At 47.3% G+C, this 26,462-nt stretch overlaps 1 protein-coding gene across 3 annotated transcripts in view; it reads left to right on the forward strand.

The window, feature by feature from the left end:
- Positions 1-26,462, forward strand: part of LOC138516961 (zinc finger protein 630-like) — a 172,806-nt gene that overhangs the window by 122,098 nt on the left and 24,246 nt on the right. Inside the window, exon 1 of one of the 3 annotated variants that reach the window (XM_069632435.1) lies at positions 5,399-5,567. The exons of the other annotated variants lie outside the window; for them this stretch is intronic. The gene's annotated coding sequence lies outside the window, so the exon portion shown is untranslated. Of the gene's footprint in view, positions 1-5,398; positions 5,568-26,462 lie in introns of those variants that run through there. 3 annotated transcript variants of the gene reach the window in all.

Below are 26,462 nucleotides of genomic sequence, written 5' to 3' on the forward strand. Positions count from 1 at the left end.
AAGTCTTTCTTTGGCCTGCTTTGGGTTCATTTATTCGGTTTTACACAAAAAAGTAAAATCTGGTGTTGTTTTAAAACACCGGCTTTCTGATAGTGGTGAGTACTGGTAATGCACCCATTTTTGGGATTCAAGAAATGAATTCCCCACAATTCTAGGTTGCTTTTGGCAATCAGCATTGCCATTCCCAATGGTTTCAGGCTACTGTGTGGGTAGTCCAATGGGGGTTTTTAGGCAGTGCCCTTCTGTGCCCATAACATCGGCAAAAATGGGTGGCAGCCTATTCTTCATGCACTTCCCTGGGCATTTTCTGGGAAGCTCTGGCCATCATGATGTTTTCAATGCCAGTACTGCACAGTTTTTGAGCTAGGGCTCGGATGCATGGGTAAAAACATCCCACAAGCTGGACGCCACGTGTTCTACCTCAGGATACCTGCTGAACTCGTCAATTACCACGAGTAGATATCCTTCGCCGGCAATTGTACAGTGGTCCATGCTGACTGCATCCCACCGCTTGCTGCTTCTTGGGGCACTACGGATGGGCTCCGGGTTCTCAGGCCTTCTGGAGGCTTGGCAGGCTGCGCAGGATTCTACCAGCTCCACTACCCGTTGTTGTATGTTGGGCATCCACATTCTGGACTTTAGGTATGCCGTGGTTTTGACAATGCCCTGGTGTCTGCTGTGAGCTAGCCGGAGGGCTCTCTCCTCTAGTGATGCTGGCAGTATGATTCGGTGGCCTTTGAGGAGTACCCCTTCGGGGGCAACAGAGAGCTCATGTCGGATCCCGAATATTGCTCGGAGTTTGGCTTGAGCTGATGTGGTGCGTTGGGCCATGGACGTGAGGTAGTTCTTCCAATTACCTGACTGGATGGCGGTGGTGGTATGTTGCAGGATGGGATCCGCTTCCGTTTCACATGCTACTTCTTGCAAGGTCAGGGCTCGTGTTCGGGCGCAGGCGTCTACGTGGCACACATGTTCGTCAGTTTCCTTCGAATGGCGTTGTTCTCCTTCCGTGGCAGGCCTCGGTTGACGGGACAGGTAATCGGCTGGGTTGTCTGTCCCTGGGCGATATTCAACTTCGATATTGTAGGGTTGCAGTTGCAGCATCCATTTCTCAATGCATGCTGGTGGGTGAGGAGCCGACCCTCAGAATATCGGGATCAGGGGTTTGTGGTCCGAAAATACCTTTGCTTGCTTGCCCAGCAGGTACACTTTGAAGTGACGGCATCCCCACAGGATAGAGGGTGCTTCCTTCTCTATGTGTGCATAGTTCTGCTCAGGTTTGGTGAGTGCCCGACTGGCAAATGCGATGGGGAACACGTTGCCTTCAATGTCTGTCTGGGTTAGTACCGCTCCAAGGCCAACCGGGCTGGCATCTACAAGGAGTTTGGTATGCCTTTCTATGTTGAAGAATGCCATGGTTGTGGAGGCTGACAGTGAGTCCTTAATCTGTTGAAATGCTTGTTGGTGGATCGATGTCCATTCCCACTTCTGGTCTTTCTTCGTTAGTTCTCGGAGTGGGCTTGCAATATTGGCGAGGTCTGGTATGTACCGCGCGCAGTACGTCGCCATTCCCATGAAGCTCCTTACCTCAGTGGCAGATTGAGGTGCCTTGGTGTTCTTTATGTCCTCCACTTGGAGGGGTCAGGTGATACGCCTTTTGCGTTGAAGATGTACCCCAAGAAACATAGTTCTTCCTTTGCGAATTCGCATTTTTCTGCGTTTAGCGTCAGGCCTGCTTCTTCCAATCTGCCCAGGACTGCTGCCAGGCATTTGTGGTGCTCTCTCTCATTTGACGCGTACACAAGGATGTCGTTGCTGATGTTTGTGGTGCCCCCTAGGCCAGCGAGGACTTTTTGGATTTCGTGTTGGAATACCTCCGCAGCTGACAATATCCCGAAGTTAAGCCATTTGTACCGTTTTAGACCGAGGTGAGAGGAGAATGTGGTAATATATCTCGACTCTCTGGCTAGTCGGAGCTGGTGATAGCCGGATCTGAGGTCCAGTTTGCTGAATATTGTTGCTCCTGTGAGGTCCACAATGAGCTCATCTATCATTGGAGTTATGTGGCGTTCTCTTCCGATGGCTGCATTGGGAAGCCTCATGTCTATACAGATTCGTACTGCGTTGGGTTGTTTGGGTTTTTGGGCAACCACCATGGGGGATACCCACGGGGTTGGGCCTGACGTCTTTTCTATTATTCCTGCTTCTTCGAGCTTGGCCAGTTCCTTCTCCACTGCCTCTCTCAAGTGGAACGGTATCCGTCGGTGTCGGACGGCTTTCGGCTCGATGGCAGGGTCTATGTGGAGCTTGATGGTTCGGCCTTTCAGGCATCCGATGCCTTGGAATATCTTCTGGTATTGTTCTAGTAGGCCATCGAGTTCTTTGTGTTGAAGGCTGAAAGTGAAATGTACTAATTTCAGTTTTTCCGCTGTCTTGCAGCTTAGCAGCGTTTCACAGCCAGCATCCACGACATATATGCGTGCCCGGCAACTGGTGTTATTATGAGAAAAGTCTGATTTAAAGGATCCTAGCACTGGTGGGGGCTTCTTGCATCCGTAGGCGTATAGTCGGACCTTCTTCTCATGGAGTTTGGGCTTCAGGCGGAGCTTGTCGAATGCTGTCGTTGGCATTACATTCACTGTTGCGCCAGTGTCAATGACTACTTTTAGTGGTCCTCCATTGGCGATGACTGTACATGAGGGTCTCTTCCGTTGTCGGGATCTATGTGGTTCAACGGCCGAGATGAGGTGCACCCGGTGTATCCGCTTGTTCCCTCTTTTCCGTCTGTCTTTGTCTCTCCTATCGGGGGATTCGCTGTCATCGCTGTCATCACTCTCGCTTGTGTCCGGGGATCTTTGGGAGTGATCAACGGCTCTGGCCTTTCCTTTCTTGTTAGGCTGGAATGGATTTTCTCTGGGTGCAAACTTTTTCGGCGCTCTTGCCCTGGTCACGGAGTTGGTTCTCTGTCGTTTCGGTTTAGCAGGTTTAGACAGACTGCAGCGTAATGATTAAGGCAGTTGCATTTTCGGCATGTTGACCCCCATGCGGGACAGGATTCACCTTTGTGCCACGGACCGCCGCACCATTTGCAGGCTTTTTCCTTCCCTTGCGGCATGTGGGCCTTTTGCTCAGGCTTCACACGAGTGTTCCGGTGTCTGGATATGGCTGCAACGTCTTCTGTTGGTCTCGGGCTGTCGAGTGGAAGTCTCTGGATCGCCGCCTCGATCACCGCTACCTGGTCTTCCGTCTGCTCACGAAGGCGCCCCATTTCCAGGATGCGGGATAGGCGTACATTCCTCTCTGAGAGGATAGCTCTCCTCCGTTTTTCTGAGGATATGTCGTTGATTATTTGGAGGTGGATGGCGAACTCCTCATCAGGGAACTCGCAGCCGACTGCCATCTCACGCAGGCGTGCATGAAATTTATCAACTGTCTCGGTGTCTCGCTGCCTGGCCATGCAGAAATGAAAACGTTCATAGTCTGGGTTGAGGTCAGGTTTGAACATGTTAGTGAGCACAGTCTTCGCAGCGTCATAGTCGTTTCCGTCTCCACGGTTTGGGATGGCGTTAAACAGGCGTAAGGCGGCAGCCCCGATATTGAGCAAAAGGAAGGTGCGTTTCCTCTTTGGTACCGTGATATCTCTTGTGTCGAGATGCATTTCAAACTGTTGTAGCCAGATTTCCCAGCGAATGGCTGCTCCAGTGGTGAATGGGTCAAACGGAGGCATGAGCGTGGTGAGCGCTGGGTCGGGTGATCTGTGGTGATGCTCCTTCTGGATGACGAGCTAGTGTTGACCCTCAAGGGGCTTGACTCTCTGCTGGACATGTTGCGTTACTGGGGTGATGGCGCAGCCAAAAATTGCAGGCCGGTAGGGCTTCACTAACCCGTGTCGTGATGCAGGTGCCTGGGTGCTTGAGTGATGTCTTACATTGACTTTGATAGCTTGGTTGTGCCTCCTGATATTTTAATAGTTCAATAGGAGAAAAAATATATATATATTTTTTTAATAACCTAAATTGTTCTTGGGTGAGGCAGGACTTGCTGCAACCACTTTGTACCGAGCGCGATGCTCCTAGAACGTTGGGGGGCTGAGAACGAGGCTTCCAAAGTTTCCGTCGGGCCTGCGTGTAGGTTTGGAATGTTGGGGGTGTGAAAACGAGGCTCGGATGCTGCGCGTGTTGTATGCAGCTCCTCTCGCGGGCTCTTCTCCTTTCCCCTCGTCACCAGTGTGATGTCGGGTCCCTGGTGGTGTGTGTGGGGCCCGACCTTGGGGGTAGGCCCAGCTTGGGCCTGGCTTGGTGCGCCGCGGTGCACAATAGAAAGACGCGACCACACGTTTCGCTGCATAAACCCGGACTGGCGTTCTAACGCCAGTTCCGGTGATTCCTTTTATTTCCGGTGTGTCACGTGACCCGGAAATAACTGGGCATGTGACACCACAGTAACAAGTGGTCATGCAACGATGTCATTTTGGAAAGAGAAAAGGACAGCCATAGATATAGCCCGATAAGTGACATTGATCAAAATAAAATGTTTGCAAATGGTGTTGATTTTTCTGGGAAATTCGTGAGTCAGGGAATGCATACAGGAGCCTCTGATGATAATACAATTCTTACAAGACCCAGAAGAATTGTACCAAACGAGGAAAAAGAATTTATTTATTATTGAAACTGTGAACTGTGTGAACCATCATCAATCATGCCATACTATCCTTCATTAGTTATGGAACTTATCCACGTCTATCCTTTTATTAAGCAATTATCTATAGTAACATTTCAGTGTTTTCTTTATTTGTACATAGTTTAATACCGCATTTTGTAAATATTGTGTGGAAGGACATGTTATAATGTAGATCTGTTATTAGAATGTTTCGGTTGCACGGTTCCATCTAAGAGTGTTCTGCCAGTGTGGTTCTGAAATCTGAGAATCACACGGGAAGAAGACAGCCGTTGCACCGGGAGCTGAGGGGAGACTCTCTTAACAAATAAAGCTTCAAAGTAACTAAACACAGGGTGTGGACAATCTGTGCATGAAACCTAACAATAGCATAACATTAAATCACACACAATCATATTTATCTGAATAACATTTACAAAATATACGAAATAAATGATTCTCTTTAGTTTTGCAATACTTGTTTTCTTTTGGTTATGCCCAAAAAGAATTATTGAAGAGCAGACTGTCTCTTCTCTGAAAACACAGTTTTAATTCCAATATCTTCTTTGCACATGCCTTGCTGATAGCTGTCTTGCTCTGAGCATGCTTTGCCTTCGCTGGTTCCTGAGTCGACTATGAAAGTGTATCTTCATCACGCATGCGCCATTCAGTATGTTCTTTCTGCGCATGCGCCTATGGCTAGTGTCTCAGCACTGCGCATGTCAGTCCATTGGCTGCAGATAACGAGCGGTTACTTGGGAGACTGCTGCCACCTTGTGATGTTTGCCGTGTGGATGTGTATCCATTGTTCCTCCCTTGGACAGCCGTACTCTTTCTCACTAGTGCTACATTTGTAAATAGAAAACAGAGCACAAGCTAAAAAGGAACAATTGTGACATAATTGGCTGGAGGTGAGGGACCTGCAACGTTTCCTCGCCCTTGTTATGGGAAAGGAATCTGTCTTCTTATTGTGGGAATATGTTGAGTTGTCTCTGTTTTTCCTTCGTAGCCCACCTTAATCCTTTCCAGTGTGTATGTGATGGAGGGTGGGGGAGGGATGGGCAGTATCCTCTGCGGGCGTTTCAATTATATGCCCTCTGTGCATGACTTGTATATCCTTACATAATTTAATTTAGCTCATTCTTATTGTAGATGAATTAATCATGTGATAAATTCGATTTTTCTATAACTGAATGCACTATTGTTTTATCGTCGTGTTCAGAAAAAGGCAACACCACAAACTATAAAAGGGATCTGCTTTAGTTTCTGCCGGTGCACACGTTCTCTTGCCCACACCCTCTCCGTCCCCTTTGTTCCCCATCTTAATTTCTTCCATGTTGCTTCTTCCTGGAAGAGGCGTCCATGTCCTACAGATCCCTGATTCAGGGTCCTGGTCTGTGGCTCAGTGGAATAATACATCCACTTGCAGACTCTGTGTTTGACCTCATGGTCACCAGTTTGCATCACTGAAGGTCCATTTACACCTTCATCATTCCAAGATTGACAGTGTTGTGGTTGGCTCGTGGGCATACAGATCAGCCAGACAGTTGCTAGTGGCACCCAGCAGGGACAGACACTCCACAATCACGTGGCCACACCAGATGCAGGGGTCACCCTGCCCTAACCCTCAGGTCTTTGATCACACAACCGGGGTATGTGTGGGATCACCCAGACCAGTCACTAGCGCCATGGGCACACAGGCCAGGAGTACATATATGGGCCGTGATCACATGGCAGCTATACAACGAATGACATGGACACCAGTTGCCACTCAGGGAGTCTGCTGCTGTGCTGCCGCAATGCCGGCTGAGGTTCCTTTTTTATTGGGGAGTCACGTCATGACACAGTCAGGACCCCCATCCTTAAAGGGGACCACACCACACTCCTCCTTTTTTATAACAAAAAAAACTGTAAAAATCAAAACATGTGAACTAACATGGCCTCGGTTTCATTCCAGTCCGGGCACCCATTCCGTTACAGGACACAAGAAGTCCTCTCGTCACCTGGTGATCCCAGATCCTTGGATCAAATTCCTCACTCCATTTAATCTTACTCCAGTCCTGCCCCGCTCGTTGGTGACACCCCGATCATCCCTAGGCACAAAATAGGAAGAACGTATCCCCCGTCCTCATCATCTTCCCACGCAGGCTCTCTTTCTTCTGGTGATGCCATCTGAGCAACATTAGTACTGGGCGGTCTCCTTCCCACTGCTTGTCGGGTATCCTCCCTTGAGGCAGGGGCTGGTAACGGGGCGACTTAGGTGGCCAGTGTTGGGGCTCACAAAATGGTCAACCTTTCTGTACCTCCTGCACGTGTGTTCTTCGGCTGGGCATGCGGCAGGCCTCTACACTGTGGGCAGAGGTCTGCACCTCCTTATCTATTTATCTACTTATTCATTTGTATAGCGCGCACACGCCCTCAGATATCAGGGCGGTGGGTTGAACCTGTTTACAGGAGGCCTTTAGGCACCATAGGTAGTAAACATAGTTAAAGTGTTACATACAGTCATAAAAGTAAATACTTTACAGTCATAGGAATACATGCATGAGACTACAGACGTCCGGATGCGGTTGGAAGCATGAATCAGGGAGGGTTAATTGAAGAGCCATGTTTTGAGGGCTTTGCGGACAGCCCAGTAGGAGTCTTCTGGTCTGAGTTTGAGTGGGAGGGAATTCCATTGCTTTACAGCTATGACTGGGAAGCTTGAGCCACCTGCTTTGGCACATTTGAATGTTGGTTGAACTAGTCTTTGTGTGTAAGGTGTTCTAAGGGGCCTGGTTGAGTGCGATTTGGTGAATCTTTGGGCAAGGTAGGGCCGTGCTGACTTGGAAATGCATCTATGGGTGATGGTTAGGGTCTTGAAGTGTTTTCTTTCCCGGATGGGGAGCCAGTGTACCATCTTGCGGACAGCTAATGTGTTCAGTTCTGGGGAGGTTGAGGGCAGCTTGTAGGGCTTTATTTTGGATGGTTTGCAGTTTTTTAGATTATGGGCTGAAGTGCTGGAAAATAGAGCATGCAGCATGCCTGCTGCCTTATTGCCCCATATGCCAGCTGAGGTTCCTTTTTTATTGGGGAGCCATGTCATGACCATCATGACCCCATTCTTAAAGGGGACAACACCACAAACAGCATAAATACCACTGAGTAGTGTAACAATGAAAATGATCTCTATTACCAAGGTACATGGTGGGGGTTAATGTGCACTTCACAAACATACAGATACTTTTTCGTAGGCTTAATAATTGTTATTGTACAACAAGGAAATCCGTACTGCTTTTAATACAAATCTCAATAGGTTTAGTTTCAATTATTTCCCTGAGCATACCATTACGATATCACACATTTTAGGATTCTCTTAAAGCAATCGAAGCAGCCCCAAGTTTGTGAAAAAATTCTTTGAATGTTTATTTCACAAGAAACAGGTATGCATGAATATTTAGTGAAAAAATAAAAAACATAAATAGTTTGTAAACAGTGAAAGATATAATACAAAAACCAACTGAATATAATATGTGATTTCAGAATTGGTGAAAAACGAGCTGCAATAGAAAATTAATTATCAATTTCTTGGACCAAATGAAATACTAAAGGAAACTAGACATATAGACTGCCAATCGTGGAGCAGGTCGAAATACAATAAAGATATGACATAAAGTAACTCACATAGGGCCTCATCATGACGTCGGCGGTAACCCTTAAATCCGGCAGTAGCGCTATTACCGCCGGATTTAAGGGTCCGCCGAATCAGGGCTTCGGCGGATTTCGCCCCAGCTCTTAACTGGGGGGAAATCCGCCGAAAATTCGCGCTATTACAGCCGGCGGGAAATCCGCCGGCGGTAAGAGCGCAAAAATTCCCCATTGAGCCCAATGGGGAATGGGGCATTCCCGAATGGGCTCAATGGGGAATGGGGACTTCCAAGTCCACCCAACTCGTGATCCTGCGCTATTAGCGCCGGGGGCTATGGCGGTCGCGCTAATAGCCCTCGCGCTAATAGCGTTAGCCCTACCGCCGAGGTCGTGATGAGGCCCATAGTGTATTACACAATACAAATTTGACTGAACAGGTTTAACTATGTACAACGCAATGAAGTTATTTTTGTAGAGGGAAGGTGGAAGCACAGGGCAGACAAAAACAAACAAAAAACAGGATAACAATAGCAAAGCAAAGGCACGAGGCAAATGTATGGTGAAGACAACGCTACCAAGCACATCATCATTACTCAGTATTATTAAGGTATTGGGTACATGGATGGAGCAAATGAAATTCCACCAAGTATTAAATGGTAAATTTAGTGGTGTGCTTCGATTTAGAAGTAATATTATGGAATAAAATACTAATAATTAGGTTTGTTTATTTTAATAACATCTTCTGTTTCTTCCTATTGTACTCATTTGGGAATGTGTTCCATTGGACTAAAACTAATTGTCCCTACCCGCATGGCCCTTCCTTTCATTATGAGTAAATGTAATGCTCCCAGATGCTAAAATGATAAAGGAGACAGAGGAGCCGAGTTGTGCAGGAACATTACATAGGCTTATTGGTCGGTACAAGTAGAGCTGGTTGCTCTCCTTTCAAGTTACTTACACGGGTTAGATAGTAAAGCGTTGGTGAGGAGGGAGTTACATGCAATAGAACACCAGATGTACGCTTTGGTAGGTGGCAACGTCCGATTTGGAAAGGTGGTCGTTCTGGAAGGGAGATTAGAACTATATTTGGTGTTTATGTAATTTGTCATATGGGGTTTGGAAGTTTGATAGACATGGACTCCCCATGATCACCCAGGTGTGAGCCTACCCACAAGAGGGTTGGGACATGAGATGGTTGAGCGGGAAGTTCCTTTCCCTGTTGTACTTGAGCCCAACAAATATCTGAAGGATGACCTGTCGAGAACAAATACATGCCCAATTTATTCTTGTTTGTGGACGGTTAAAAATTCAGGTCATGATAGTATAGCAGTATAAAGACATCCTCTGTATTTCTTGTTTATTTTCTTCCTGTCTCTACTTATCAGGAGGAACCTAGATATTTTTGCACCCCAATGTATTTTTTGCGAGGAATACCCTTTCATTTTCTCTCTCTGTCTCTACATGCCTCCCCTTTTCCCCCCTCACTCTGCCCCCTCTCACAATTTCGATTGGATGGTGCACTGTAAAATAACAATATACTGAGTTACATGAGAAAATGAGTAGCCTAGACAGGTCTGCACTGTAACGAACATGAATCCTGAGTTTTAGTCCCTGACTGGTTTTGTAAAATGTGTTGCTTGCTTGGCACAAAAGTATGTTTAAATGGTCTGGCTGGCTTCTGTCCTCTCCTTTACTGTTGGCTCTAGCTTAGGAAATAGGGCGTTCATGTGCCTGGCAGCCACCTTATGTGGGCGTCGTGATAAACAGTATTGAGAGAGGGTGAGCAATCTAAGAATGTGACATAGTGACACATGCATGCCAACGTGACTCATGTCACCTGTGAGAGGTGAGGTTGCCTTTTGCCAGGTTACCATTTAAAGCCACTCAGCGCCAGATATTGCTGAATAAATACTTGTATTGCTGTTTGTATCTAATTGCATCTATTGATGCTTTTATTGTGTACCAGTGAATTGCTAACAATAGTCTGTTACTCTGAGAGATTCACTCAGGACGCCGCCTTCTGCGGGCAGTCCTCTTTCTTTGTCTTGATGTGGGCGTTCACATGCCTCCTTTCCATTCATTCATGGCATTTATGTGCCGTTTTGACCGTCCGCGTAGCGGGCTTGCTCTGAGCACGACAAAGGCAAGCCAGCCTGTACCCATTCGTGCTATGGAGGCACTATACGTTTTACTATGCAGGCCCTTTTAAATTTAGCGCTTCCGTACCTACAATTTCCACGTGGCTTTGAGTCCTGCCCTGTTTTTAGTTTCCCTTCTGTCTCTCCTAAAACACCTTGTCACAGGCATAGCATGGATGGCATGTCTGTTATGCTGCTTAATACACGCTCATTGCCAGCACATGCTGCCGAAGTATACCATCTTTTATCGGAGCGTGAGCCTGATGGTTTGTGTTTGACTGAAACTTGGTTGCATGAGGTCTCAGCACCTGCAATGGCGCAGGCTATTCCTGTTGATTATAAAATCATTCATTTTGACCGAGCCTCCTCTAAAATTGGAGGTGGGGTGGCGATGCTTTTTAAGTCCAACTTGGGGGTTACTCAGCTGTCACTCTCCCATACGTTAGCCATGGAAGCACTACTGTTGAGATTAGACCTGTCACTGCAATTTATTTGTCATTTTCTTATAATTTATCATCCCCCGGTTCATTTACTGGATTCTTGGAGCCCTTTTTAGATCTTATTGTAGAGCTACAGATTGTTTGCTCATTCTATTGTACTGGGAGATTTTAATCTCAAATGTAATGGCCCCTGGGCTCCAGTTTTAGATTCTTTTTTAATAGCCTGGCTGACTTAGACCTGCATCAATTAGTATCTGAACCCACCCATAGGTTGGGGAATACGCTTGATCTGATTCTGGCCAAAGAAACCCTACTTACTATACATCCGGCTGAGCCTGTGCTGTGGATTGACCACTATCTTTTGACCTGTATCCTTAATACGGCACTGAGGTCACCTAGGAGCTTAACTCCTATAGTCTGGTAACGCAGTTGGCATACAGCTGATTGCCAGGCTTGTGTGTCCCCAGTTAGAGCCAAATGTGGTGTGGCTCTGGTGGTCGACCTCTTTGCGAGAGGCAGCTGATGAAGTGGCCCCCTTAATGCTAATTCAGCCGCGTAGGCTCTCGTCTGAGCCTTTGTTCTCGGAGCAGCTTAAATTAGCTCGACTTGAGCTAAGACAGGCTGAGCGGAAATGGCGGTGTGCTTAGGATCCTTGTCTTAGATCTCAATATAAGGCCTGTGCAGCTGCCTATTCTGATACCCTCTTTGCTGCAGAAATTTCATATTGGGCACAGAAAGGTGAGCTAACTCTATGCAAACCTAAAAAACTTTTCTCTGTGGTTAAATCCTTGACATCTACAGCTAACATGGAGTGAACTACGAGTCGCTCTCAGGAACTTTATGATTCCTTATCTCAGTGTTTTATTGCTAAAATTGTGTCTATTCAGGCTAGTATATCAGTGGCAGCGCTGATATCTGCCCCTGTTTAGGATCCACCGGTTATGAACCTGTGTGTGTGTGGGATGTTTTAACCCATGCATCCAAGCCCTACCATAAAACTGTGCAGTACTGGCATGGAAAACATCATGATGGCCAGAACTCCCCAGAGAGTGCACAGGGAAAACATGAAGAATAGGCTGCCACCCATTTTTGCCTATGTTGTGAGCACAGGAGGGCACTGCCTAAACCCACCATTGGGCTACACACACAGTAGCCTGAAACCATTGGGAATGGCAATGCTGATTGCCAAAAAGCAACTCAGAACTGTGGGGAATTTGTTTTCTTAATCCCAAAAATGGTTGCATTACCAGTACTCACCACTATCAGAAAGTCGGCGTTTTAAAACCACCAGACTTTTGTGTAAAACTGAGCAAATGAAACAAAACCAGACCAAGGAAAGACTTGCTAAGAGGTGGATACAATGTAAAACTATATTCTGAAATGACTTGAAGGAAGTAATTATTTAATGTATAGGTAAAAATTGTCAGTTTGATTTGAATGTAGAAAACTGGGAACAAAAAGTGACATTTAGCTGAAACCTGGCTTAATGAAACTGAATTCTGTCTGACAACTACCCCCGACAGGAGTTGAAACTGGATCAACAGCCACCCTTCCCAGGCCTAGCTGCATCCTGCTGCCCCTTGCCAAAAGGAGTTCACCTCTCTGATTAGATTAGGGGTGGAGCACCTGGGAACTGGAAGGGACAGAACAATGCAACTTCCTTGACTCAGGCAAATGTTATATTGGGGGCGTCGTAAAATAGCTTCCTCTTGGGAGAAACTGGGGGGCAGCTGTGCCTCTGTGAACAAGCTGGCTTGGGGGAAGTGGATAAACCAGTTATTCCACCCTGTGATGTGGGAAGCCACACCCCTTTTTGACCAGAGCATAATTTTAAAAAGATAGATAACTCATAGTGCGGACTTGTCAGAATTATATAAGTAATATAATTATTTTTGTGATTTTTCTGTGAACATTTTAAGAGGCGTTAGGACCCTGTGGTGTATTATGGGTGGTTGCTAGCGGAAAATAGGGTCTCACTCCAAATGTATGCATGTTAAAAATCTGACACTTTATCATCTGTAACCCATATACCTGGTGCACATTTGTGTAAAATCTGGAAAGGTTTAGAGGTCGTTATCTGGATGAAAAGGGGAGAATTCTGTCATCAGTGGACATGACATCGTACAAAGACAGGGATCGGATGGTTTGGTGCTACAGAAAATATGTTAACTGGACCTATAATATTAGAAAAATGGTACATAGATAAATATGTATTTGGGTCAGAAATAGATTTGTGTTCAATCTGACAAGGGGAGGTTCCTCTGACCATAAAACCTACAGCATCACTCTGACTCACATTTCCTTCCCCCAATCAAGGGAGAGAGGAGGAATTGGCCAATGATAAGTGAGAGGGGCAGGTTTAGTTATGACCAACGCACACACCCACTTTCCAAAACACATAAAAAGAGACTGCTGGGACAGGTAGAGAGATTCAATTCCATTTGCTGCGGAGCATGCTGACCGACGACTTCACATCCAGAGATCCAGACTTCAAATCCATAAATCGCCAGAACCTGTAGCAGAAATTAACTCCAGAATTTGTAGCAAAGAGGCCTGAATCCACCAGCTGAATCCTCTTCAGCAGGCCTCAAAACTAACCAAACTATTCAACAGCCGGGCGAGCTGTTTGAATTTTTGCCGAGAATTTTTGCAAGAACCTGTAGCAGTACCCAGAAAGCAGTGTTACATCCAGAATCCAGAGAGGCTAGACCAGCAGAGCAGAGCTGACCCAGATCACTGTGAGCAGAACCGGTGCCTGATTGAGCCGCCGAGCAGACAGAACCGCAGCCGGACGTGTTGACCAGATCCATGACGAGGCCTAGTTCAAATTTGTATTGTGAGAACCTAGCAGAACTAATCTCTTAGTTAAAATAATCTAATCCAAACTATTTTAGCCTAAGTAGAACTGCCTCCTAGAAATCGTGTCATCTGTCATTTTTAAGCTGCACAACTGTCACCTGTCAATCCTGCAGCTGCAAGCTGTCACCTGTCATTTTGAGTTTACTTTAAATCCGAAAAACTACCTTTATTTAATCGTCCGTATCTCTGGAACCTGAACTAATATAAAGTAGCCATCACCTACCCTGAACCTCTAGAGGGAATTAAAAACAATTTTTAGCACCTTTTCACTTCCTTGCAAACCACATTAAAGTAATTTGCCTGTGTTTAAAACTCATCCCTGTTTTCCCTAAGCTTGCTGGGAGAACTGGAACTGTGTATTGCATTATAAAGTGTGATTTGTTGGGATTCTTGAAGACTGTGTGCTCTCCTTCCATTTCTGGTATTGCATAGGGGGGGGGGGTGAATTGTCAAAAGAAAAAGTGATCATATTACCTTTTGCTAAAATCATAACAAGTTATTTCTGTACTGCATTTTATTCCACCTTGCGTTTCCTTGAACCATATAAAGCATTCTTTCCCGCCTTGTTCTTCTGTTCCTATTCATAGTTACCTCTTGCTGATTACTGCTCATATTCACAAGTGTAATATCCATTATCAATTTATTTATAGAAGTGTGATATATATATTGTTTACATTTTCAAATAAACCTTTTAATTTGCAAAACAAACCTACTTCTTGGCTCAGTGGGGTCAGGGGGATTCTAAGAGGGGGGTGTTATACAAGGGTTGTCACCCAGAGTACTGAACTGGATATAAAAATACATCAATAAGGGTTTTCCTCAGCATCCCAGACTAGGCATTGACTTAGCTGTAGTGTTGATTGAATATCGCTTACAAAAGTGGGGGCTCGTCCGTGATATTCTGGGTTAGATTTACCACTTTTGCAGATTAATACAGTGTGCCAACTGACCAGATACACATATCCGGTTAGATCACCACGCTGTTTTACACTGTGAAAGCATCCCTCAAAGGAACGCTCTAAGGAAACGGTCTGTTTTGCAAAATAAAATACAAACTTCTGTAAGTCAGGAAGGAACTCAAATTCCAGAATGACGACCTTGGTAGATATGAAAATAGCCAGAGAGCACTTCTTACATAAGCTATTTGTGAGAGGTGAGTGGACTCATCAGGACCAAACGGTCTGGTTGCAGGCAATCGCACAACAGGTGACTGAAACAGGGTCAGATATAAGGGGAGATCAGGGTCCCCTACATGTGGCCCTGAGTGAACTATATATGGCCCCTAAAGCCAAAGATGATGTCATGATCTCTGCTTCCAAAAGGTCAGGACTTACCCAACTCCCTTGGAAGCAGAACCATAACCCAGGTTCTGAGTGCCAACCAGTCCCAATTGGGACCTTTTGGACCCTGTCCTGGCGCCAGTGGCACCAGGCTCATAAATATGCCCAGTCCCAGCGCTGGAAGCGCCGGGCTCATAATGCTTGGGTGGACTTACCTGCAGCAGACCATGCTGCTTACTTACCTGCCAGTTGAGCCCCTGATCCTCTTCTGTTTGGGACTACTTTTCCTGTTGGGTGGGGCAGGAGCCACTCCCTAGGTTTAGAACACTGGAACTCTTCTTGAAAGCAGGAACTCTTTTCTTCTAGGCGAGGCTGTGGAAGGAGACACCTAAGTACTACAGGAGGCTATTTAAACCACACCCGATGGATGAATCTTGCTTTGCGTTATTCTGCATCCTCTGCAGCAGAACGCTCATCGTGCCTTCAGCATCTGATCCTGGGCCTAAGGGAAAAAGGCTTACCTTCCTGGAATCCAGTCTTCAGCAACACCTATAAAGACAAGAAAGAACAGGTTAGCACTACTGTCTTCAGTGGCAGCGCATCTCTTACCTGGTCCATCGGCTGTCACCAACGCCTCGCGCTGCATTCCGGCATCTGAAAGACAAAGGATTACCGACTCTTCGCATGCTCCGGAGGTCTTCGCACTGCATACCGGCATCTGAAAGACAAAAGCTTACCGACTCTTCGCACGCTCCGGAGGCCTTCGGCGCTGCATCCCGCATCTGAAAGACAAAAGAAGGTGCGTTTAAAGACTTTGGGCAACTTTATTACTCACGTGCCATTACTCCTTCCCATGCCGAATCCAGTGGGTATTCCAACACCCTTCAGCAGCTCCGAACTTGTACCTGCAATATAAAGAGACAGTTAGTGCACTTCGTGAAGCAGGCAACAAGCGCTTACTTACGTGCTTCCAGGCGCTTCTATTCTTCTCACAGGTTCGATCCTCAACTCTCTTCAGCTCGCCATCCACCATAGCCGGAACCCTGCAAAACAAGAGACATCATTACAAAAGACTTTTAAAGACATTTGAAGTGCCTTAAACTTACCGGTCGTGCAGTAAACGACGGACAGCAGTCCTCTGTGGTCAAGAGGCCTGCACCCTTATCCAGTGAAGAAAACTGGTTACAGCACCCTGCCCCGAGGCAGATGGAGAGCTCGGCGTTCACATACCTAAGGTGAGAGCGTTAACCTTTGGGGTTCTACAGGAGAAGAGAAAGGGAGGAAGAGAGAGACACCCAATAACCCCAGTTCATTAATCCCATATTTTCTATCTGCAGACATCTTACTCTTCGAGTCAGGCATACAGTGCACAGAGGTCCAGCCTAAAGAGACAACCGTGTGTTACACATCACCTTTGAAGCTACGGTATTCGCCCAGTCAAGACCGGCGCCTCTGCGGGAATCAGGTGAGCGTTACAGATGAACATAAGATTGCCAGGATAGCGGCATATTTGTATCTTATATATGGCAGCCATGCAGGACAAATGTGCTGAAGGCCAAGATCTGGCAAATAGGCAACAGATGGCGTTAGAGAATGCCCAATCTGATCCGGACTCTTCTAAGCAGAGGCTGCTCAGGAGCCAGGAGTCAGAAAAGGACAGCAGACAGTACATCACTAAAATAAAGGAGGATATGGATGTGCTGCAACAGGAAAAGGCGGACCAGGATACCAGATTTCTGGCCTTGCAGAAGGAGTACCAAGAAGGTTTGTACTCCCTACTGCAGTGCCAGAAAAAGCTGGAGCAACAATTAGATTTCAGTCGCGCATGTGCCAAGCAGGTAGTCACCCTGCAAAGCCACCTAGATAGGGAGAAGGCAGAGAGCAATAAACTGATTTTGAAAGACCTGGATACCCAGGCAGAATTTGACCAGGAGCGCCAGAAAGCTGGTGCCTTCCAAAGGCAAAGGGACGACCTGGCGGCACAGATGCGGGCTCTTAGTCAGGAAAGGGATACCTTAGGCCAGGAAGTCTGCCACTTAAAAAGGAAAATGGAAGAAAATCACCTGGCCCTCCAGGGACTGGGTGACCTCCAAAAAGAACACCAGAACTTGTTAGAGCACACCAGGAGGGTGGAGGATGCTCTTGCAAGAAAGGAGCAGGCCAATAGGGACACAGCTCAGGAGGTAACCCTCCTGCAGCAGAGACTGGCCCAGTACTCCAGGACCAATCAGGAGGCACAGAGAGAAAATTAGGCTCTCTGTCAGCACAATGATAGGCTCCAGCAACAGGTAGCGATGCAGGAGAGTCTGATAGAGTATAGTAAGGCCTTAACTGAGGAACTGAAAGCGCAGGCTCTTGCATTGCAACAGGGAGCAGGGGCTGATAGAGACGAGGTGCGCTGGGAAAGGGAAACGCCTGAGCATAACCTCAGGAGCCCTGGTACCAGAGGCCTTCATCTCTCCCAGTCCCTGGACTCTGCCACCCCCATGTCCCCTCGCGCACATGAGCCCAGGGCCACGGACGTGGCAGATTACTATCCAGCTAGAAGTATAGGGCTCATAGGCCAGTACCTCCCAGGAATGGATGGGCGGGCATCCGGGTATGGGCACCCAAGCACAGTGCAATTTAGTGGGGAACCCCAGGAGAGTAGGCCCATTAAGGGCATCCTGAAAACCTCTGCCCAGTTAGGTCAGTGGGGGGGGTACCCATCAAATCCTGGCAGCAAGGAGGGGTCTGAAGAATCCTCTGAGCATTACAGGACACAGGAGACCAGGTCCCCACATTCTGCCAGCCATTCCCAGGCTCGCAGAATCCGGGAAAGCCTGGAAGATCAGACGGGTACCTATGGGAGCAGCGCTTCTGAGTCGGAGGATTAATGGACCAGGGTTACCCGAACCAAAAAGGCCAATAAGGCAAAAAGGGCCTTGCTTAAGGACCCATTGAAACAAATAAAGGCAATCAGGAGTGTCATCACGCCTTATCATAAGAACGCCAAGTATTCTGTTTGGGAACACTTGGAGCTCTATGAGCAAATGATGGAGACTTTCCATTTGAAGGACAACCAAAGCTGTATTCAATATGTAAAGTGGACCTTCTCACCAGAATACTCCAGTTTCTTTGCGGGGTTGGAGGATCAAAACCATTCAAGGTGGTCCACATACAGGGCGGCCATCTTGAAACATTTTTCTGTGCACAGAAATCCTCAAGAGGCTCGCAAGGAAGCCTACAATTTGCAATGTGGGGAGGATCAGGCCCCACAAGAGTTTGTGCAAGAATTAAAGTGTGCTTTTGCGCAGACCACCAGAAGGGTGCGCACGAATAGCAGAGAATTTATCAATACGTTTTTCCATGCCTTACCCAAATACATAATGACCCAGCTCGTGAGAGATTTTCATGAGAAAAGATCTTTAGACTGGGTCATTGAACAGGCTACCCAGATCTGAGGTGCAGAAGCCTATCGAAAATAAAAATAACGCGCCGAAAAACCCCAAAACCAACAGCACCCCTGCTGCTGCCAAGGTGGCAGAGGTAAAGGTTGCCCCCGTTTTAGATTTGGAGATGGGGGGGGCCTAAAAACCTGCCTGCACCAAATAATTCACAGCCCAGAAGGCCCTCGGACCAGTCACAGACAGGGAGTCGAGGAGGTAGTCCCACAAATGGGGTACCCCGCTCCCCTGACTATGTAAGTCCCCGCTACAAGGGAAACCGACCAATCCTGGGTTATGTGTGGACTCCTCCAGCCCAAGGGGGGGGGGATCCAGCCAAACACCTAACCCAGGGAACTTCCCTCCCAACTTCCCACAGGAGGGCAGAAATTCTCCAAATCCTGGTCAGAACTTTTTCCCCAGGTAGCCACCCAATTTCCAGCCCCAAAATCATCCATCCTTCTTTCCCCAATTCCCTAAGCCCAGACAACCTAATCCAGGAGAGGGGAGGCCAAGGGTGGAGGGGTACCAAAATCTTCCCAACCAGGGGTACTACCAGAGAAGGGATAGCTACCCTTCCCGGGATCAGCCCACGGGAGAAAATAGAGCCCCGTATTAGCCTGAGCGGGTTTCACAACTTGAGCGCCAGGTCCAAAATATGGCACGGGATCTGGGTCACATACTGAGGGCTCAACAAAAACCTCCGATGAGCATGCCACCGCAGAATGCCTCAAACTCTGGACCTGGTGCTCCAGAACAATGACGGGGGCAGCACCCCGATAACCCACCGGTTCCCAGGGAGGAGGCACAAAGGGAAGGGGGGTGTAAAGCCTTGGAGGAAGCTTCCTTCCCAACTTGTAAACAGCCCCTGGAAAACCAGGAACCTGAAACAAAATCTCCTGCCCCTGAAAGCCTGCCTCCCAAGGAGCAGAGGGGGGTAGGAGAAACAAAGGACCCAAACAGACTCACTTTGTGGAGGAGGTACAGGTCTTCCAATTTGAGGGAGAGGGATCCTCAGATGATCCTGGGAAAAGGATCTTCTCCTTCAGAGATGGGGGAAAATCCTCCCAAGGAAAAATGGGTCCCAAGGGATTCCAATCCAGACTGGGGAGATGTGGAGACTGAGCTACCACCGCCCATCATCTCATCCCAGAACCGACAATACCAAAATCCCAAGGGTCAAACCCATCCTGATGACTGCCTCCAAAAAGGGCGGGGCGGCCCAGAACCGGAACCAGGGGAACCCATAATGGCTCTGATCTCCAGCTGCCAACTTTTTCTTTCAGATTCCCAAGGCTCTCCACAGAATTCTGCCCAAATCTCTTCGCTAGCAATGTCCAAAACCAGAAAGTTAGCCCACCAGTTGTCCAAAAATGTGCATTATCTGTGCCCCCTTGAGGAGAAGGAGGGAAGATACTATGCCCCGGTACAAGTACAGGGCCAGGGTACAATTTTGGCACTGGTGGACACTGGATCCCAAGCTACCCTTCTGTCCAAAAGGGCCTTTGAGGAACTAAATGCAGGAAGGGGGGAGAATTACCGAATTCCTCTCACCTCTCTTCCTGGACAACTGCAGAACTTTTACGGGAAGGAAATTCCCGTTGAGGGGACTGCAGACTTGGACATTAAAATTGGGCGACACAAGGTGAAACACCCGGTCATTGTAGTGACTCCAGAGGGCACCCCTTGTTTACTAGGGAATGACCTCCTGAGAAGGTTGTCACCCCTAATAGATTGTGTAAACAAGGTCCTCTGGACCCAGACTAGCTGACCAATAAAATTAAAACAGAGTGTCAACCATGTTAGTTTAAACGGCACCTGCCACATGGTTGAACAAAAATCGGACCAAGTAGAATTTCACTTCCAGAACAACCAAACTCCAGACGTGACAGTAATAGCAGTAGGACAACAGACTGGTGATGGGGGGTCCTCTCTATTTCTGAAAATCAACCTTCCTTCCAGTTTAAGGTGGTATTCCACACTGGAAGGAAACACCCTGAAATTCTTTACTAATCCACAATCAGAAACTCCTACTCCTATAGTCCAGAAAGATGTGAAATCAGCTCAGAGCCTGGCTGATATTCAGCAAATTGGAGAGCAGTTGTTCATCCCTGTTCAGTTAAATGATGGGAAGGACTCTGTTCTCGCTCGAGTGTGTGTGAACAACGGTAAGAGCTTCATCAGCGAAGCCATGTTCCACCAACTCCCAAAAGATCCAGCCATTCCCACATTTAAACTGATAGACAAATGGGAAATGGACCTGGAAGCACCTTATTCCAAACATCTCCTGCCAAGCAGCTGTATGCTCAAAATCTCCATTGGCAACAAGAGCATAGTCCATAATTGTTGGGTCGTGCGAGACGTCACTGCCGCCTTTTACTTAGGCAGTGACATTCTCAATCGCTTTGCCATTAGTTTGGACCTAATAAACTTCAAAGCTTGGTCCCGATTAGCGGATAATCCCATGGTCTTTGATGATTCAGAAAAAGCATTTAGGTCAGCTCAATTGCTACCTTATGCAGTTGAAATTCAGATTAAAGAGGAAGTCACCATCCCAGAAAGGACCTGACAATTCTCCCTGGAAGTGAAAGTTAAAAGAGGACAAAAATTGAAAAACCCTGATGCTTATATTCATCTAAATGCTTCTCTCCAACAGCAAGGGTTAGGGGTAAACCCAACACCATTAGTCAACATAGAACATGACACCATTCCAATAGAGGTGGATAACAGTGACTTAAAGAGTATTACTCTAGCCGCAGGCACCATTATTGGAATGGCGGTTGATGACCGACATTTTTCCATTGATCTAGGAAATGAACTGTTAGGACCAATCCCCAAGGACTGTTTTGACAGTGACAGTGATGGCAATACAACACCAGACAGGATTTTCACCCGGCATGGGGGGAACTTCCTGGTGTACACTTCTTGCCCTTATGGTAAGGAAGATATGACTTGTGACTTCAGGAGGGATGAGGTGATTTTCCAGGTCCATGAGGGCTGCCTTTCCCACCTGAATCCTCCAGTCCAAATCAGCACTCTGACCAGGGACTTCTCCACCCAGCTGGAGGAGGCCGCTGAGATAGCCAAAACAGAAGTCTTTCCCCGCTTCAGGCAGATGGTGGAAGAGAGGGTCAACCTAGCTGATGGCTGCGTGACTCTGGAACAGAAGCAAAAGTTGAAACAAGTTTTCTTGGATTTCCAAGATCTCTTTGCGGTAGACTCATATGACTGTGGTCGCACCGACATCCACACCACAACAATTCCCACGCACCCTGGAATGACTCCAGTGTTTGTGAAGCAATATTGCTTGCCTCTCGCATCCATGGAGTCCCTTACTGAAATAATTAAGAACCTTGAGTCTCGGGGAATAATCCGTCCAGTCCACAGCACTTTCAATAATCCGGTGCTGGGAATATTGAAGCCAAACGGCCAGTGGAGACTCTGCGCTGACCTTAGGGAGCTCACCAAACGGGTCCATACTTCCCGATGGCCTCTTCCCTACCTTGACCAAGGGCTGGCCCAGATCCAGGGGTCACAGGTATTCACAGCAATAGACCTGACCAATGGATACTGGACCGTGCCTGTCAGTCGGGAGGACCAATACAAACTGGCTTTTACCTTTGGGGGCCAGCAGTACACATGGACCCGGACTCCCTTCGGATACCTCAACTCTGGCAATGAATTCAACATTTTCCTACATAAGGCCATACCCGACCTGGGTGCGAGGGGTAACCTGGCTTATGTAGATGATGTCCTCATCAAAAGTTCATCTGTGGAGGAACACATAGCGGAGATCCGTTATGTTCTGACCCAGTTGAGGGCCGCCGGAGCAAAACTTTCCTTCCAGAAAGCAGAGTGGTGTAGAACCTGTGTTAATTTCCTGGGGCATGAGATTACTCCTCAGGGTCTCTGTCCCCAAGAAAAGAAAGTGGAAGCACTCCAGAAACTGAAACACCCCACAACTCTGCGGGAACTAAGGAGCCTCCTTGGACTGACTAATTACAGCAGAAAGTTCATTGAAAGCTACACAGAGATCACTAGACCCCTGATTCATCTCTTGAAGGGGGGGGTCAAGTGGGAATGGGGTCCAGAACAATCCGAGGCGGTAAGACCACTCAAAAGAAGCCTCTCACAAGCGCCTTGCCTAGCTTACCCTGTCAGAAACAAGGAGTTCTTCCTGGAGACAGGGTTCTCTAATACGTGCTTGATGGCAGTATTATACCAAAAGCATGACAAGGTCAATAAAGTAATCTCCTATGCGAGCAAAACTTTATCCTCTGTGGAGGAAAAATTCAACGATTGTGAGAAGGCACTCCTGGCAACGGTGTGGGCATTGAAGAATTACCGCCCGTTTATCCAGGGGGAACACATCATAGTGGAGACTCCACACCAGCCTCTGCAATATCTCCAAAGTGACAGAATCCGGGCCGGAAATGTGAGTAATTCCCGAATTACTTCCTGGATTCTGTCAATGCAAGGCTTTCCTGTGGAGGTCAGATATGGCCAAAACAAGAAGAGACCCCTCGCGCAAGGTCTGGCTGACTTGCATGATTGTGCCAGAGAAAACTGTCCCCTGGACGAAAGTCTAAAAATCAAGGACAACTGAAATTGTTGGAGGGATGGCTGCCGTTTAGAAAGCATTCAGCAGAGTGACTGCAACGTTTGGTTAGAATCTTTGGAGATCATTCAGGAAGTGAGACTGAAGTCAGAATTGACTGAATAGACCTGGGATATTTCCAAGGTTTGCAGTGAGCGACCGCATCAGAGGTTCGTTCATCGTGGTGGCAGTCAGAATCTGAGAGTTGCAGGCTGCTGTGTGGTACGCTGCATCCTCGTCCCTGAAAACAAGATGACGGCATTCCCCATGCAAACAGGATCGCAACCATTTTGAAATCCATTTATTGTGGTTAAGCCCTGAGGACCGAAGGGCTGTGGATCTTACTGTTTGCTGTTTGGCGAGCGGCGTACGGCGATATCGCACAGGATAACTGCTACCCGAGAAATGGATCCATCAAATCTATATACTTCTAAGGTGCTACGAAGGACTAGAGCACAAGTAAGACAAACAGAAATGACTACCATGACCCAAGCAAACATCAGAAGCAACAAAAAAGTGAGTGAATACTTTTCTTGTGGGTCACAATCTGGTAATACTGACTTAATTGATGATAACGCTGCCACACAGTTGGAAGAGGTGTTTGAACCCGTGCAATCCACGGATGAGGTTGCACCCATTAACCAGATCTCGCCATCGTCCCTGGCTCCTCCAGTGTTGGCTGAACTCAATTCACCCCCCCTATCCGCCCCATTTTTCCATGTGCATCAGGCGGAGGAAGAGGGGCGCATAGTTATAACATCCTCGAACGAAGCGAAGGGGGTAAAGAATAACCTTGACTTGTCGAGTAATACGAGCACATCTAACCTGGATGAGCCGACTAGCAGTGGCGCCATGCCGCCAGCGATGTGCGCGTCGGCTGTTGCCGGTGCGGCTGGAGGCGTACCGGTGACAGAGGGGGCCGCAGTGGCCTGGTGGTCCAGTGCTGTGTCTGACTCTCCTGCCGCAGCGTTCGTTGATGACGCAGGTGGGCCGGCCGGGGGGGGGCGTGGCCTTCAGCGGCAGCCAAGGTCACGTGTGGGGAGGGTAATGTGGGCGTCCCGGGGCTGGTGTTGCGCCTGGGAGATCTGGCTGCTGCGGTGATTGACGCAGCAGCGTCTGTTCGCCCCGAGTTCTATACGGGACTGTCCAGTGGAACAGACAGTTCTAGGTCTGCCATTAATAACGCTTTGAACGACAGCCCTTTTAAGGAGCCCAGTGGGATGACAGTTTGGCATCAGAATTTAAGCCCGCTTACACCCCACGTTAAAGAAGCTGCCCCGGTGGGCAACGACAAAAGAAACTCACTAGAGGTCGTCTCGGCCGTGTTACAGAATCTGATTAACTTAAATAAATCTAGATCTTGTAAACGGCCATCTGTATCTACCCTAACAGCCGAAATATCTCCAAAAGCCTCTCAGAAAAGAACTTGCATGAATGTCACTGAATTAAATCGTGATATATGGGGATCGAGCAACTACAAAAGAAGCAAAGCATGCACTGTTGAATTGCCTGAGAGCCTTGTTCAATCTCAAGTTGGTAACGTTGTTGATTCCCAGAAAAGAATATCGATCCCACACACGAGCGGTCACTCAAATATCAAGAAAAGCCAGTTCGGTGTAAGGGAAAGTTTAACTTGTGAAGAGACGTCTGATGATTCGGAAATGTCAGATTGCTCAATGGGAGAACGTCCCTTCCCAAAGATAAGGAGGAAATGGGCCGGAGGGAGGCGTTTTGTTCCTGAGACTGAGAGGAAGATAGCAGAAGATCGAACCGCTCCTTGTGTTCATGTGCCCTCTAGCGATCTCATGATGGCGCTTACATCGGCAATGGCAATCTCGATGGCACCCTTTACCAAGTTATACGAATCCTTGAGCGACAATGTCAAGGACGTCACTATGTTACTAGCCTTGTTGAACTCAAAACTGATGCATCTTGAATCAATGCAAGAGATGGAGAGACACAAACAAGAAGATGTATCGCATCAAATTTTGGCTGGTATCACAGTAGTAAAAGAGGCAAAAAAGAATGACATGATTGATAAAAAATTATTTGCTGAGGTTGCAAAGGAAGCCTTGTCCTTGTTTCATAGATCACATGTTATCAAAAAAAGCGAAGACCGGCTGGGCGACAAAAATCCAGAAGAGCCGGGAAGTAAAGCCCTGCCCTCGAATGTGAATACATTTGCAAGCTCCTCACCGTTGGCTAAGATGCCGCCTCTATGTTCAGAACCAATCCACCAATTGAAGCAAGTCCTCCAGGATGATAAGGCAGTTGATGCCGTATCAAGTGAGGTGATTAACATCTCACATGAATCACTGAAGGACAGGCCATATACGCTGGAAATGGAGGCGCAAAAACAAATGACTGTGAGTGAACCTTGGGATAAAAACGTTGGCCAAACAACTTCTCTTGATATTTCCTTTAACACAGCATTTCTGCAAACAAAAAATGCATTCAATCCAGCTTTAGGGGACGTGCAAATGGCCTCCGGCGCTACTATAGTACAGAAAACTACAGAGTTGGCCCCCGAGCTGCAACTCGCAAAAGTGGCAACTCCAAAGCCTGTAGGCTTGTTTCCCATCTTTGGAAGCTTAGACAACGAAGTGCATTCGCCTATACATGCTGGCAGAAAGTCTTGTAACGTACAATCGAAAAAGCAAAAAAACATGCCTGCCAGAAAAAAATCGCAACTAAAAGGAGCACGCAAATTTCTGCGGAACTTAAACCTGTTCCAAATAGTTGACAAGGCCATTACTACCAGCTTGAAATTAGCGGACACTATTAAGGAGACTCAGAATGGTCATCACGAACTGGATGACTTAAAGTCCAAGGTGTCGCAGAGTCCGTCGAACGATGAGGACTTAGTCATACAAACAGAACTCTTGAACATGTCAGTTTATGAAGATAACATGGATCCTGATGATGAGGTGAATAAAACTGCTGATGACATATGTGCCGTTCAAGAAGTGGTTACTTCTTTAGCTGGTAAAAACATAAGTAATAACTCTCAGAATCCAGCACCAGAAAACCAAAGCTGTCCTAAGTTGGAAGCACAGCAATGTGAAACTCCTTCAACTTGCCCTATTCGAGTAGTCAAAAATAGAGTTTGCGAGATTATGCCACAGGTTAATGAGGAGCCTGACATAATCAGAGAGCAGAGGAGTCCAGTTTTCCTGACTTTGCATGCGAAAAGGGAAGGACAAAGGCTACAAGGCCTACTTAAGTCTCAAAAACCTGATTTAACTGGGCCACTTGCCAAAAAAAAAGAATCACGTTCAGAGGTGTCCCCCGTTTTTGACGCCAAAACAGAGAAATCCCAGAAACTGGTCTTTCATAAGGCCTCCCCGGCGACGCTAAATCTGAAAAATAAGATAGCGCCGCATGCTCCTAGACAAACAGAACCCTCATTGCTGATCAAATTAGTGCTTGAGCGTCTGGAG

Source organism: Ambystoma mexicanum, chromosome 6q (genome assembly GCF_040938575.1).
Source record: "Ambystoma mexicanum isolate Mex_15411 chromosome 6q, UKY_AmexF1_1, whole genome shotgun sequence".
Lineage (NCBI taxonomy): Eukaryota > Metazoa > Chordata > Amphibia > Caudata > Ambystomatidae > Ambystoma > Ambystoma mexicanum.